Below are 16,979 nucleotides of genomic sequence, written 5' to 3' on the forward strand. Positions count from 1 at the left end.
CTAGTGTGTTTTGGACAGGTCTCTCAAAAATTATTACTCATCTGCCACGGTGCCAAAAATTTCACTATTTAAGATTTAATCCTTAACTCAAAATTGTCCTCATTTCTACCTAAAAATTTGAGTTTCTTGAAAATGCAGATTCCCCAGACTATCTACTCAATTCTCAATAGCATTTGTATAGATATATAGATATAGATAGATATATAGATAGATAGTGTAGTATAGATATGAGACTCTATGACCTTACGATATTTAATTTTTTTCTTGTCTATTAAGTTAAAGCTTTGAGTTAATCATGAAGTTAAAGTTTACTATAACAATCTCAAGATGAAGAAACTGGAGTTCAAAGATCACACACACAAGTACCTTTTGCTGGTAGCCAAGAAGTAGATCTGACTGATCAAAAGCCCATTTCCACTGTATTTCTGTACTGCCGTATTTATGACTTTAGAAGTTCAAATTCACCCAAATAAGCTGTTATACTCTCTTTTCCTCTCTGTACTTAGTTGTTTGATAAACATGGGCTCTGTTCACTAGTTAATTTCAAAGGCTTTTAAAAGTCAGGAGTTGATCTGAGATTTCATGACTCTCCAGTCTTATACAGGTCATTAGTCCAAAGTACTTTCTAGGCCAACCCATCAGCCACCAGTGACTTCAAATGCCAGTTAAACAGATGCCTACCCTTGATAATATCTACTTAAAACCCAAAGAGTAAATCTTGTAAGTAGCTCTGCTGATTTGACTATTGAAAGACTAATGGGTTCATATAAAATAATCTTCTTTCAACTTCTGGGCTTAGGAAAGCCCTAAAAACAAATTAACTTTAGTGTTTTTCCAAGGTTTGTTAACCTTGCTTGCTCAACAGCTGCTCTGCTTTCATAATGAAAGAGAAACGAAGCTGTAATGGCCCTAACATTGCCAAAATTTGGGGGTGAACAAGATTTCTGGGCTCTTCAGAACACTCTTTCTCCATGAAGTGTGATTGTCAGATTCCAAAAATCTCAGGACATTTACATTTCGGCAATGATGAATGCCACAGATACACAGCAAATAGGTCTGCAGTGAAATTTAATGTTCACTTTAGATGTTCCGGTTCTTATTAGAAAAGGTCACCAATTGTCCTACTCGGATGATTAATGCAGACTCGTGCATCTTTATGGGATATTTCTGCAATATCTGCTGCCTAAGTGACTATTTGTTCCTCATTTCAGACTCTACCAGTGTTTAATACTCAACATGAATTTAGATGGGTGAAAAAAATGCCACTTTTCACTTTAGGTTTTGTCAATTGCTCTGTTAAAAGGAAACTTAACTCATGTGGTCTAAAGAAAGCTTGAAATTCATTTTCATCAAATTTTCCCTAGTAGTTTTCTTTAAATTTATGCTGATAACATAATTACTATAATAAACAAGCCCCATTCCAGAGGTACTTGGGAAAATACAACACAGAAATGTTTTATTTCAGAAACTGATTAATTAAATCCTGCCAGTCCAGTCGTAGCAGCAGTAATCTGTTCTTACAAAATATCTTAAAACACAAATCCTCTGTCACTGGCTGCTAATGAGTTGTAACATGGCCACACAATACTGCTTGTGACATGTTTTGAGGTCAGGAAGCTTGTTTTAACTTCTCACTTTCTGGAAACAAAGAAAATAACAGTTTTCAGATTCTCTTCTACACCTATCCAAAGATCATTCCTTAGAGGGCAGAGCTTTTCAATATTATCCACACAAATTTTAACACTTGGATTTCTATTTCTCTTGTTTTCACTATGCTTGCCTCTGTTTTTGTTATTTTTTGTTTCCCCAAAATAGAGAATCCAGAAGGTACTAAATACTTAAAGTTTATTTTCATATAATTTGTATCACAGAACATTCATCTAGCTGTGAAAATACATTACTTAGTTTCTATTGTTGACCTGAAGTGTTTGTATGGTCTGCTGGATTTTATGTGGAGAAAGAATATTCCTCAGCCAGAATTGACTTGCAAGAATTTGTCTCTTCATTCAAGTGATGTTTTCTATACCCTCAACCTAATAATGGGCCTTTTCCTTTCTCAGCCTATTAATGGGTTTCTAGTCAAGCTTCCAAAAGGCTGTTTTTGTTTTATGTGAGTTACATTTCATAACAGTACCAAGTTCAATATTTGCAGGCCAAATTGTTTTTGGTTCTGTCATTAACATTGACCACAAAGAACTAATCAACTTGTCAACAGAAATGGGAAAGAATCAATTATATAGATGCAACACACACAGCCAGGGAGAAAATGTGAGTAGTAAAAGAAGATTGTACTCTTATTTTTGTGAGCCAATCCTGTTTGTCAAATGGATTATATCATTTCTCTTTAAATTTCATTGTGTGAATTTTGAACTGGTCATGTGGATGAACCAAATGATAAAAACTGCTGGTGCCAGTGAATACTTATTACAAATTGTACCTGGATTTAAAACACAATTGATATCAAAACCTCCCTTTTCACAGAAGATTCCAAGCATAACTTCAAACCTGAAACAGATATGTAAACAATTGTTCCATTTTTACCACAAAAATATCTGACTTAAGAAGAATGATTAGCATCCAACTTAGAAAGGAAAAAGTAAAATTATCTCTATTCTCATATAACATTATTTTATAAGCAGAAATTGGAGATTTCAGCAAAAACTGAAACTCTGTAAAAACTAATGAATTCACCAAAGTTATGGAATACAAAATCAACCTACAAAATACAGTTGCCCTTCTATTCACTAAGACTGACTAATAAGAAAGATGAAATTTGAAAAAAGCATCATTGTTTAAAATAGCATCAAAAAGTCTATCCCTGGTGCCTGAGCGTGGCTGTAGAGAGTTAAGCTGCTGCCTGCAGTGCCAGCATACCATATGGGTGCTGGTTTGAGTCCTGGCTGTTCCACTTCCAACCCAGCTCCCTGTTAATGTGCTTGGGAAAGCAGTGGTGATGACTCAAATATTTGGGCCCCTGCACCCATGTGCGAGACCTGAAAGAAGCCCCTGGCTCCTGGTTTCAGCCTGGCCCAGCACAGATCGTTGTGGCAACTTTAGGAGTGAACCAGTGGATGAAAGACCTCTCTCTCTCTCTCTTTCTCTCCTTCTTTCTCTCTATCTAACTCTACCTTTTAAATAAATACATGAATATTAAAAAATCATATTTCTCTTTTTAAAAAAGTTTATATTTTATTCATAAATGATTACCAAAAAATGTAGAAAGGAGACCAAAAGTATATACCTAAAAACTCTAAAACATTGTTGAAAAAAAATTTAAAAGATACAAGTAAATGGAACTATAACTATATATAACCATATATATAACTATAACTATAACCCATGTCCATGGATAGGAAGATTTATGTATTTAAGATGTCAGTTCAATCCAAAGTGATCTAAATATTCCATGCAATTCCTATCACAATTCCAATGATGACTCTTACAGAACAGAAACATCCATTCTAAAGGTCAGATGACATCTTAAGGGACCCTGGATAGGCAAATAATCTTGAGCAAGAACAACATTGGAGGAGTCATATTTTCTTATCTCAAAACTTGATAAAAAAGCTACAATAATCAAAAGATTATAAGGGCAGATACATAAACTAACGAAATAGAATTGAGAGCCCAGAAAATAAAGCAACACATAATCAGTCAAATAATATCCAGCAAGGGTGTCAAGACTATTTAATTGGGAAAAGATGGCTACTTAATGAAATTGGATTCTTACCTTACAAAATATACAAAATTAATGTTGGGGTGGGTATTTGGTGAAGTGGTTAACACACCCCTTGGGGTGCCCACATGCACTATCAGAGTGATTGGGTTCAAATCCTGGCCCTGCTTCCAGTTCCACCTTGCAGCTACTGCACACCCTGGAGAGCAGCATCTGATGATGGCTCCAGGACTTGGATCCCTGTAAACCATGTAGGGGATGCACACTGAGTTTCAATTTCCTTGCTTCAGTGGGGTCCAGCCCTAGCTATTATAGGCATTTTGGAAACAAACTAGATGATGGAAGATATTCTCTCCCTCCCTTTCTATTTGTTTCTCTTTCTCTCTGTGCCTTTCAAATTAAGTGAGAGTAAACTAGCTTTTTAAGTTAACTCAACATGGATTGAATACCTAAATGTAAAAGTTAAACCTATAAAGTTGTTGGAACAAAAGAAAAATGGAAGAAATTTTCATGACATTGGATTTGCTAATAATCTCTTGAATATGACACCAAAGCATGCAACAAGAGGAGAAATAGATCAATATCTCAAGTATATAAAGAACTCTGACAACTCAACAACACCAATTTAAAAAAAAAAAAGTTTAAAAAACAAAGGATTTGGATAGATATTTCTCCAAGGAAGAAGTAGAGATGGCCAAAAACCACATGGAAAGATGCTCAACATCAGTAATAATTTGGGAAATGCAGATCAAAACAACAATAAGATATTACTTCAAACCTATTAAGATGTATTTTTTAAAAAAACAGAAAATAAATATTGGCAAGAGCACAATGATGTCAGAACCCTCCTACATATGTTTCTAATAAAAATATAAGATGATGCAACTATTTTGGAATGTAGCTTGCTAGTTCCTCAAAAATTGAACATGAAGTTACAATATGACCAAGCTATTCCATACCCAAGGGAATGAAAACACATATCCCACGCAAACTTGTACACAAATGTTAAAATAGCATTAGTCATAAAATGGAAGAAAACCCATATGTCCATCAGTCTTGTTTCCTGTTGATTAGACTTAGGTTAAACAGTTTTGTCAGAGAATATATCTATTTTTCCATGACTGGTGATGCTATAATTTATCATTTAGTTAACATAGGGTGTGCCAGATTTCTTTACTGTACAGATATTTCCCCATTTGTCATTAATGAATAATCTGAGAGGATACTGTGAAACTTAGCATTTATTCTTATTCATAAATCATTTTACACAGCCTGTCTACTACAATTAACTCAACAAAAACAGGTCTCTTTGTAATTTCTAGGTATTCAAAAAATCCTTGACCTATGGATTGAATTATAATACTTTTCTTAATATTTCCTTTGATCTTGAATATAACCTCAAAATCTTATAAATCTACTGGTACATAATATTAATTTTTCTACACAACTAAGGCTTATGATACAGATATATATACTTATATTACCTAAATAACTTTCTACTTCAAAACCTTAGCATTTTGTAGGAAATATTCTGTAATCTACAATTCTTTAAAATATCTTAATTTACTAAGTGTGATAAGTAGTTGACTGCTAACATGTTTATCTTTGTATTTTCATTCCCTTTATATATAGAAAGGTTGTTTAATTTTGCATCATAAATCCTATATATTTTGAAAATTTTTATAGGATAACTAATTCTTTTTTTTTCAGTAAGTTAAAAGATAGTGCATTTTTGCTCTTTTAAGCACCACTAAAATTCAGTGTTGCTAAGTGCTGCACACATATACAGATTTTAAGTACATGAAGAGACATAATATAACAAATGCAGTACCTGGCATTGACTTTGAATGTACCTTATCTCATTCCTATTTCATATAAGTAGATATTTGACTGTTTACATGTTAAAATAGAATTACTGGGGCTGGCGCTGTGGCGCAGCAGGTTAAAGCCCTAGCCTGAAGTGCCGGCATCTCATATGGATGCCAGTTCTAGTCCCAGCCGCTCCTCCTCCGATACAGCTCTCTGCTGCGGCCTGGGAAAGTAGTAGAAGATGGCCCAAGTGCTTGGGCCCCTGCACCTGCGTGGGAGACCCGGAAGAAGCTCCTGGCTCCTGGCTTCGGATCGCGCAGCTCTGGCTGTTGCGGCCATCTGGGGAGTGACCAGTGGATGGAAGACCTCTCGTTCTGTCTCTTCCTCTCTCTGTAACTCTGTCTTTCAAATAAATAAAAATAAATCTTTAAAAGGAATAGAATCACCTACTTGGTTTCAATGAGTATGTTTTCTCATAATGACTGCAAATTCTTCACTGTTTTCCTTTAACCTTACCTCATCATGTCTCATATAGCATCAGGTGCCCTGAAAGGCCTCAAATACAAATGGAATGCTGTTGTTTAAGGGTTATGGAATTTGTTGTCCTCCAAGGAGATATTTCAGTTTATAAAGCACCAGATTCTCCCTGTAGATTCTTCTCATTTGGTTGAGTTTGACTCGCTGCTACATTGGTCTGCTTAATGATTGGCTGGCTGGCAAATGGAACGTGCTTTAGCTCAGCCATGATCACTTGTGCCAAGCAGAAGCACGGGACTGTGTCAGCCTGCCTTGTCAGAGACCTAGCAATGCGCTGACATGAGGAGTCATTGCTCAGTGTTGATCAGCGTCGTCCAGCGGCCTCACTTTCGTGCTGTAAACTATTACCGCTGCAATCCCAGCTGCACTGGATATAAAGAAACAGTTCTTAAAAAGCCACCCGGAGACTCTCCTGGGTTATTTGTCTTCCTGGCAGTCTTAGGGAGTTGCCAATCTGTGACTTGTGTCTTCGTTACCACAAAGTTCAGTGCTAAGGAGTTGGTAAACCCTGGACTGTGTGTTTTCTGCCCAAGTCCCACAGCATTTTTCTGTATTATTTAAGCAGCATTTGTAGATGAAGCTCAATATAGCAAATATTTGTTAATAATTGCCTACAAGCAAAGCACGATGTTAGGCACTGATGGAGGTAGTAAAATAAATGCAGCCCTTCCACCTTCAAGTGAATTACAAGCCAGTAATTTTTAAAAAATAACACTGTTCCATCTCAGATTGTGGCAGATGCCAAAAAGAAAAAAGTCATAAGATATGAAAATGTGAAAAAAAAAGAAAATTACTCATTTTTTTTTAATTGAGAGCCAGAAACTAGTCCTCCAGGTGTCCTGCGGATAGAGGATTTCCTGAGTACACAAGATGACAGGAATGCTCCTGGCATTAAATGTATTGAGAGAATCGGGCCTTTTAAATCCCACAAAACACATCGCATGAGGAAGTTACCTCTCACCATATTGGGCAGATTTATTTTTGTAACATTCCAAATCAGACATCACAAGATTTGAATCCACTCATCCATTCATTTTGTCATCCTATGCCTTTATTAAACTGCAGCTCAAAGCTGGAGCCTGGGCCAGGACCAGGTAATATAATAATTAACAATAGTCTAGTTGGGCTTTGCAAGTAAGTAACGTGCCCATTTCATTGAGAGTGTCTGTGTGGGTACAGATGACATAGGAATTCAGAGGGGGAGCTCTTCACCCATTCTGGTGTTTCAGAGGGAAAGTCACAGAAAGAGCCTCTTGTCTGTGCTTAATACTAAAGAAGCAACATTTCAATGTGAGCCAAAGCTCCAATTGCCCACACACTATACTTCCATCTCACAATCTCACAGATCCTCTAAAAGAGAAGATGCTTGCCTTTCTTTCTTAAAAAAGCTGAAAGACAAGAAGGAAATACAGAGAGAGAGAGAGAGATCTTCCGTCTACTAGTTGACTCCCCAAATGGCTGCAACGGTCATGGCTGGGCCAGGCAGAGGCCAGGAGTCAGCATCTTTTTCCAGGTCTCCCATACAGGTGCAGGGGCCCAAGCACTTGGGTCTTCTTTGGCTGCTTTCCCAGGTGCATCAGCAGGGATGCTGGATTGGAAGTGGCGAAGCCAGGACCCTAACCAGAGCCCACCTGCGATGCTGGTGTCACAAGCAGCGGCTTTACTAACCACGCCACAATGCCGCCCATCTATGTGTACCTTTCAGGAAAGCTTCATCCTCTGCTGGCCACAAGAGTGCAAATACTCCTCTCTTCCCATTACAGTATTATTGATGCATAGAGAAAAAGGTTATTTACCACAATCTAGAGAAACTAAACATTTGTTCAAATTAAATCAGTCATTGATTAAGTCATGTGCACTTGTGTTGGCTGATCAAACAATTCTAGATTTTACTTTAAATAAGGAAAGAATAAAAGTATTTCTTTTTTTAAAGATTTATTTATTTATTTGAAGGCAGAGTTACAGAGAGGAAGAGGCAGAGAAATAGGTTTTCCATCCACTGGTTCACTCCCTAATTAGCTGCAACAGCCGATCCAAAGCCAGGAGCCAGGATCTTCTTCCAGGTCTCCCATGTGGATGCAGGGGCCCAAGGACTTAGGCCATCTTCCACTGCTTTCCTAGGCTATAGCAGAGAGCTAGATTGGAAGTGGAGCACTGGGACTCGAAATGGTGCTCATATGGGATGCCAGCACTGAAGGTAGAGGCTTCACTCACTACACCACAATGCTGGTCCCATGGTCCCATTGGAATTTGTATGGCATTTGTTTGAGAATGAGTTATGGATTGTTGATAGGAGAAAAAGGCCAGAAAGGTCTGAACACTTAATATATACTGTGGTGATGACCCAATTTTCAGTGCAAACAACAGACCCTGTGCTGCTCAAGATACAGCTGCTGCTCATTGTGGGTGATCAGCGAAGTGAGAGGTGAACATTCCCCGTGCAGCAGTTGAGCATTCTTCCCAATACCAGAGAGTACTGAAGAAATCGTTCTAGTTCAAGAGCTGAATATTTGGAAGTACTTCTGTGACACTCAGGAACATGTCTCTTCTTTGCCAATGTGAATAAAATATGACCCATCGCACTCACCCAGGTCTTTATGTAATACACCAGTGGATGAGGCTAGTTAGAGTTTAGTGGCATCTGTGAGATCTGGGTGTCCGGAGCACCTGTGCATCCGACTGAATTACTCCCTGGCAATTGCACTTTTGTGTGCCAAATGGGGAACATGACATCGTCTTCTCCACGGGAACTTGTTCTATTAGCTCTTTCTTGTGTCTTGGGTGTCTTTGATCTCTTCCACTCCACTGATTTCTCCTCAGCATATATGCATTGCTTGTGTCTTTCACAACTGTAAAATATCTAGGGTACTATCTTTAGTCACGCTTCTCCTGGCTTTTCCTTTGTTGCTCTTCTTCCACTCATAGCCGTGATCCTTAACACACTGTAATCACCACCTGCACTTATTTACTTTGCACTGGCTCTCTAGTTCCCGCCTCAACACTGAAAAACTGGACTTTTTTTGATAGATGCCTCATTATTGGCCTCTTGATGACACCAGACTAGTGATCACATACTTCTTTAAAAAAAGGATTTATTTTATTTATTTGAGAGTTGGAGTTACAGAAAGAGAGAGACGAAGAGATTTTCCACCCACTGTCTTATTCCCCAAATTGCCACAAATTGGGCTGGGCCAGGCCAAAGCCAGGACTCTAATCGGTACTCACATTAAATCTCCTTTTTGCTTCTGAAATCTCATCCCATTTCAAGTTCTGAAATTCCCAACTGTTACTTCTCTCTGTTGCTGGTCTCCCTTTCTTCCCACTAATATAATTTAACTACTGCTGCCATTGACCTTCTCCTATAGATTTTTATAGAGCTTCAAACATATTTCACCTTATAATCCCAATTTTATTTAAAGATCTATTTTATTTACTTGAAAGGCAGAGTTACAGAGAGGCAAAGGCAGAAAGAGAGAAGTCTTCCATCTGCTGGTTCACTTCCTAAACAACTGCAACGAACAGAGCTGTGCCAATCTGAGCCAGGAGCTAGGAGCTTCTTCTGGGTCTCCCACACAGGTGGAAGGGCCCAAGGACTTAGGGCATCCTCTACTGTTTTTCCAGCCCATAGCAGAGAGCTGGATCAGAAGTGGAGCAGCCAGGACAGCTTTACCCAATAAGACAGGGCGCCAGCTCCACCCGCAATTTAGAGTAGTAGCATCTCCTGATGTCATGTCTGTGATACCACTTGTCTATTCGACAAGCCATACCTGAATATCACACTAGCACTTCAACCTCAATGTGGCTAAAGCCAAAGCCATCATTTTGCATTCCTGACTCTCTCCACTACCTAATATTGATCAGGCCATAGGTGACAATTTTTTGTCTACCACTGAACTATACTGCACACAGTTTTTAAACTTATTTATTCTGCTTACTAATGTGTAGTCTTCTGGTGGAAAAAGCTCTACCTTATTCACTTTTTTGCATTTTCAGCACCTAACAAGTGCCATAGTTATTTAGAAACCAAATAAACGAATGGATAGAGTAAGACAAAGCCCCCTGGACAGCTGCACAATTTTACACCAAAAGGAAGCCTGTCAGATCCGACCCCTAAGTCGTGTTGAAGGTGCTCCCCAGCATTTCTCTGGGTGAAGTTACCTCTGGTATTTCTCCTGGCAGTCATGCTTCCACAGCAAGCTCCCTCCAGGGCAGGCCTACGAATGCAATCTCAGGAGAGCATGGAAAGAAAGAAAAGTGCCCATCAGAGTCCAGCCATGAGGAATGAGTACATTTACAGAGGAAATGTGCACTATGCCCCAGGGAGAAGGAATAGGTCTCTTTTACTTTGATATTTAGCATTCAGCAGACTGAAAGCATTTGGTCTGTATTATGGATAACAGCCCTGAAAAATGGCAGCAGATTTTAGCATTAAGCCTTATAAATCATAAAAATCTTGAAGGAAAAAGTGTAGCTGGAAATAGAAAATTACTATACAGTGACATCAGGATTTGCAGCCTTCAAAAGCACATATATGATAGTGTCAAAAAAACCAAGGACCCTTTGTAATGTCTAGCCCCCATTAAGATAAAAGTTTTTTTTATAAAGATTTATTCATGTATTTGAGAGGCAGAGTTACAGACAGAGAGAGGGAGAGACAGAGAGAGAGCTCTTCCATCTGCTGATTAACTCCCCAAATGGCTGCAGTGGCCGGAGCTCGACCAATCCAAAGAAAGGAGCCAGGACTTCTTCTGGGTCTCCGATATGGGTGCAGGGGCCCGAGTCCTTGAGCCATCTTCCACTGCTTTCCCAGGTCACTAGCAGGGAGGTGGATCAGAAATGGACCAGTTGGGATTTGAACTGGTGCCAGCAGGGGATGACAATGCCACAGGGGGAGGCTTAGTCTACTGCACCACAGTGCTGGCTCCAAGATAAAAGATTTATGCAGATGATCCTATGAAAAACAGAAGAGGGATGCCTCACCTGGCCTAGAGAATCCGGGATGAGGTATTGAAACACAGGTCAAGTTTTGAAAGTCAGCTTCTGAACTAGACATGGAAACCAGTGTGCTGGTCTCAAGGGTGGTAAATATGACAAATTTGGGCAAACTATGACAAGCACAGCAGGCATTAAATATAGTGCGGGTATACAGAAAGTGAAAGATGGGTGTGGAAAGATAGCGAGGGACACAGTATAAAGTACCTTGTATGCTGTGCTTTGCGGTTTGACATTCATGGTAGATGGGAAGCCATGAAAGGATTTTACATGTTGAGCTACTTAAAATAGGATCAAGTTCAGCAAAGAGGTGACAAGAGAAAAAAAAATAACACTGACTCAAGGAAAACCAAAAGTAAGTTGCTCACTCGTGGAAGAACAAATACATGCTAATCAGAAAGCCAGGTCCTGTTTCCTATTACACTTAACACAGGACTTATACTTCACAGTCCAAGATATCTTAACCTGAACACATTGGTTTCCATTCCAACCAGAGAAAGAAAGAAGGGAACCAAAGGGGATGCACTCTCATTTACATTTTGTTATATTGTAGGAAAATACACCCAACAACATTTACCATTGTCAAGGCCAACATCCATATCCACAGAAATGTTTCATCTTCCCAAATTGAAATCCTCTACTCACTCCACATTCCCTTCTTATCCCAGCCTCTGATAATCTCTACCCTACTTTCTGTTTCTATGGCTTTGACCACCTAGGCACTTCAGATAAGTGGAATCATACAATGGACTTTTATGACTTATTTATTTCACTTAGTGTTATTTATTAAAAATTCACTCATGTTATAGAATGTGTCAAAATTCCCTTCTTTTTATTTTATTTTTAAGGAGTATTTATTTATTTTGAATGTCAGAATTACAGAAAGACACCGGGGTGGGGGGTGGAGAGAGAGAGATCTGCCATCGGCTGGTTCACTCCCCAGATGCCACAACGGCCAGCTCTGAGCAAGGCTGAAGCTAGGAACCAGGAGTTTCATCCAGATCTCCCAGCTGGATGGCAGGGGCCTAAGCACTTGGTCCATCTTCTGCTACTTTTCTCAGGTGCATTAGCAGGGAGCTGGAACAGAAGCAGAGCATCTGGGACACAAGCCAGCGCTGCTATGGGGTGCCAGCATCACGGGTAGCAGCTTTACCTGCCACATCACAACATTGGCTCCCCTCTTTCCTTTTATTTAAAAAGATGTGTTTATCTAATACATAGAAAGATACAGAGAGAGAGACAGAGAGACAGAGATAAAAAGCTCCCATCTGTTGGTTGACTCCTCAAATGCCTGCAAAAGTCAGGGCTGGGCACAGGCTCAAGTCAGAAGCCAGAAACTCAAAGTCTCCCACATGGATGGCAGGAACACCATTACTTGCATCATCATCACTGCTTCCCAGGGCCTGTGTTAGCTGGAAGCTGGAGGCCTGAACTAAAGGCAGGTATCAAACCCTGGTACTCCAGTATGGGACTTCAGGTAGTACTGCTTGGTTAAACACTGCCCTTATTCTTCTTAAAGGTGAAATAACACTCTATTGTGTGTGTGTCACATTTTGTCCATCTATTAATCTGTAAATGGACACCTGGGTTCTTTCCACCCTTTGGCTCTTGCAAATAGTGTTGCCATAAACATGGATATATAAATACCTATGGTGGGGGTGTCATTGTGGAGTAGCAGGTTAAGCCTCCTCTTACTATGCTGGCATCATGCATGAGCGACAGTTCGGGACCCGGCTGCTCCACTTCAAACTAGCTTCCTGCTGGTGGACAAGGAAAGCAGAAGAAGATGTCCCAAGTGCTTGTGCCCTTATATCCACACAGGAAACCCAGGGTAGGAAGTGAGTCCTGCCTACTGACCTGACCCAAACTGACCTGACCCAGCCAAAGCCATTGTGGCTATTTGGGTGGTGAACCAGTGAATGGAAGACCTCTCTCTTTCTGTCTATATCTCTGCCTTTCAAATAAATAAAAAATAAGGCTTTACAAAATCAATGGTGTACATACCCAGAAGTAGAATTCTTGGATAATATAATAATTCTATCATTTAAATTTTTTGAGGAATTCTAGTACATTATTCTACAGGGACTATACCATTTTACATTTCCCACAAGTAACGCACAAGGGTTCCAATTTATTCATATCATCGCTAAAGCTTATCATTTGTGTGTGTGTGTGTGTGTGTGTTTTAAAAGTAACAATCACTCTAATGGTGTGAAGTGGTCTCTCATTGTGGTTTTGCTTTGCATTTCCCAAATGAGTGATGTTGAATATCTTTTTGTGTGCTTTTTTGAAAAATTTATTTTATTTGAAAGTCAGAGTCATAAAGAGAGAGGGGGCAACAGAGAGAGAAAGATCTTCCATCAGCTCATTCACTCCCTAGTTGGCTGCAATGGCCAGGGCTGGTCCAGGATGATGCCAGGAACCAGGAGCTTCTTCCAGGTCTCCCATGAGGGTATCAGGGGTCCTCCACTTCCACCACCTTCCACTGCTTTTCCCAGGCCATTAGCAGTGAGCTGGATCCGAAGTGCAGCAGCTAAGACAAGAACCAGTGCCCAAATGAGATGGTGTTTCAGGTGGCAGCTTACCCACTACACCAACATGTTGACCCCTTGTGTGCTTATTAATCATTATTATATCATTTTTGGAGAAACATCTGTTCAAATCCCTACCAAGCTTTAATTCTGGGGGTGTGCTGGTTTCTAAGTTATAGAAGTTTCAAAAATATGTTATGAATATTAATGACTCTTTCTTCTCCTTTTTTAAAAGATTTTATTTATTTATTTGAGAGGTAAGTTACAGACAGTGAGAGGGAGAGACAGAGAGAAAGGTCTTCCGTCCTCTGGTTCACTCCCCAAATGGCTGCAATGGCCGGAGCTGCACTGATCCTGAGCCAGGAGCCAGGAGCCTCCTCTCAGTCTCCCACATGGGTGCAGGGGCCCAAGGGCTTGGGCCATCGTTTACTGCTTTCCCAGGCCATAGCAGAGAGCTGGCTTGGAAGAGGAGCAGCCGGGACTAGAACCGGTACCCATATGGGATGCCAGCGCTGCAGTCAGAGGGTTAACCTACTGAACCACGGCACCGGCCTCGACTCTCTCTTTTAAAGATTACTTTTTGGACATTACATATGGTTTTTGTTTAAAGTACTTTGACCACAATTCGTTGCAAGGAAGAGCTGGTAAATGTCTCTTCCTGGAGGCCATGAACCTAGCAAAGCTTCCAAGGCTCTAGAAGTAAGAACAGATCTGGTAAATGAGTAATGTCTATTCAGAAACTTACGTTTCAGAGTTTATTTTCCCTTAGGGGTCTTTGCCTAAAAAGTGGGTACTAATGTGCTGCTTATGACTAACATCTTACATAGCCAAGCTTCCCAAAGTATTGGGATTGGAGTGTTTCTCCTCTGAATTGTATCCTCTCATTTAAAAAAAATGCATAATGTGTAACGATATGCATGTTTATATTATCTATTATATTTACTTTAAAATATTCTATAGTTATATAAATAAATAAAGCACCTGATTTGGAGCTCTTCTGTATTAATATCTATTTTTTTTTTGACAGGCAGAGTGGATAGTAAGAGAGAGAGACAGAGAGAAAGGTCTTCCTTTTTGCCGTTGGTTCACCCTCCAATGGCCGCTGCGGCCGGTGCACAGTCCTGATCCGAAGCCAGGAGCCAGGTGCTTCCCCTGGTCTCCCATGCGGGTGCAGGGCCATCCTCCACTGCCTTCCCGGGCCATAGCAGAAAGCTGGCATGGAAGAGGGGCAACTGGGATAGAATCCGGCGCACCAACCGGGACTAGAACCCGGTGTGCCGGCTCCGCAAGGCGGAGGATTAGCCTGTTAAGCAACGGCGCCGGCCTAATATCTATTTATTATTCCTCTCTGGCTAATATCTAACTACTTTTACTCTAGGTTGTAGTTGAACTTTCTATTTCCATCTGAATCTTGAATGTCTAAAACTTCTTCTGATGGTGTCACAATTCCAAAGATTTTCAAATCTATCATCCTCTGTTTTTGGCAAAGTGTGTGTGTGTGTGTGTGTGTTTTCTCGTTCGCCTTTTCCACCCTATCCATTCCAACGATGAGTTATTTACCCTGCTTAGCCATTTCAGCCAACAGTTAATATGTTTAAAATTAATGTCATAAAATGCACACAAGCATTTTGTAATGCAAGAATTGGTCAGAATTCAAGAGTTTCTTAAACAAACAACTTAACCATATTTGATTGTTGATATAGATTGTTCAAATGTTAATTTATTCTACTTTTTTATGTCTTACTTCTCAGTGAAAGAATAATGCCCAGGGAGCAGGAATTACCATTGACAAGAAAACTATGTTCACTCAATACTCAAACAGGTTTAAGATGCCTTCAGAGAACAAGGTCTCTCCTGAGAAAGCGCTCATCCCTTAAGGAGGATGTTCAGTCTAGAGCAGGATAGGTTCAGTCTCCAAAGGGAAGAGTTATTGTCTTTGGAGCTTGTTGTCTGTTTTTTGTTCTAGTTCTAGTAGACTGAAAGTCTGAACTCTTAGAACATGAAGCACCCATAATCTATTAACATAAAGAGTTTCCATTCAAATACAATATTGGGTCAGAATGGCCTCATCTTCCACGGGTATTTGAACAGGAAAAGAACCTGTGTCTGGAGTTACTATTGGAACTCAGTGAGGCAGAGAAGGCACCCAGCACCAGAGATGCCATTTGGACCAGCCCACAAGCTGTAACAGAGAAGACAAAAGAAACAAAATCACAGGAAGACAGGAAAATGCCAAGGTAACTGACGGCTAGCTCATCAGACTCTTAAGCTACCTACTAAAAATGCCCAAAGGAAAATGGGAAAACTGTTTTGTGGCTGAAATCCCTAGAATTACATATGAGTACAGCCTGGAGCTTGTCCTTACATCACTCTGAATGTCACAGTAGCCTCTCATGCTACTGTGGTCTCAAGAGGCAGGGGTCTCATGAGCGTATAATCCTTGGGGGGTTAAGCAGAGGAGAAATGAAGAATTTATATTCAAACAAAGTTATTTTTTAAAAATGAGGATATTCTATGTATTTTCAAATATTTGAATCACTTTTTTTAAAGATTTATTTGAGAGACAGAGTTACAGACAGAGAGAGAGACAAAGAAAAAGATCTTCCATCCACTGGCTCACTCCCCAAACGGCTACAATGGCCGGAACTGGGCCAATCTGAAGCCAGGAGCCAGAAGCTTCTTCTGGGTCTCCCATGAGGGAGCAGGGGCCCAAGCACTTGGGCCATCTTCTACTGCTTCCTCAGGCCATAGCAGAGAGCTGGATCAGAAGAGGAGCAGCCAGGCCTCAAACCAGCGTCCACATGGGATGCCAATGCCACAGGCAGAGGCTTAACCTACTATGCCACATCACTGGCCCCTGAATCACTTTTTAAAATGTTACCCATGTGGATATAAGACTTGGGTCTTGGAAATCTGAGATATCTGGCTAGAAAGGACTCTATCAGCCTTTTCCTATGTCACCGGCCACAGGGTTTTAGGTCAGTTATCAAAACAGCAAAATATTTTGTTAAAAAAATTAACCAGCCACAGCATGAAAGCCATCCCAAAATAGCAAATCTCATGGCAGAGCATCCTCAATGTATTTGGCTCCATAAAGCTAGACACAGCATCTGCACTGTCTGTGCGAACACTCTTTTCTGCAATGGCTTGTGAAGCCAACCCTCACACTCACACAAGAGCCTCGAGAAAACCAGCTTTCACATCCCCACCCTTTCAGAGCTCCAACATGAGGAAGGAATTCTGAAGCCATGTTCCCTTTAAGAGACTTCATGGGGAGAGGTGGGATGCCAGTCCCGCAGTATCTAATGCTGGCCAAGGGGCTCTGCCCGGTGTCTTGTGCATCATGAAAGAAAATGCCCACAGTCAGGAAGCTCTTCTGCTCTTTCAACAATGCATTTAAAGGCAACAATAAAGAGGAAAGACAACCCTCTGGC

The sequence above is a fragment of the Lepus europaeus genome, chromosome 9, assembly GCF_033115175.1.
Source record: "Lepus europaeus isolate LE1 chromosome 9, mLepTim1.pri, whole genome shotgun sequence".
Lineage (NCBI taxonomy): Eukaryota > Metazoa > Chordata > Mammalia > Lagomorpha > Leporidae > Lepus > Lepus europaeus.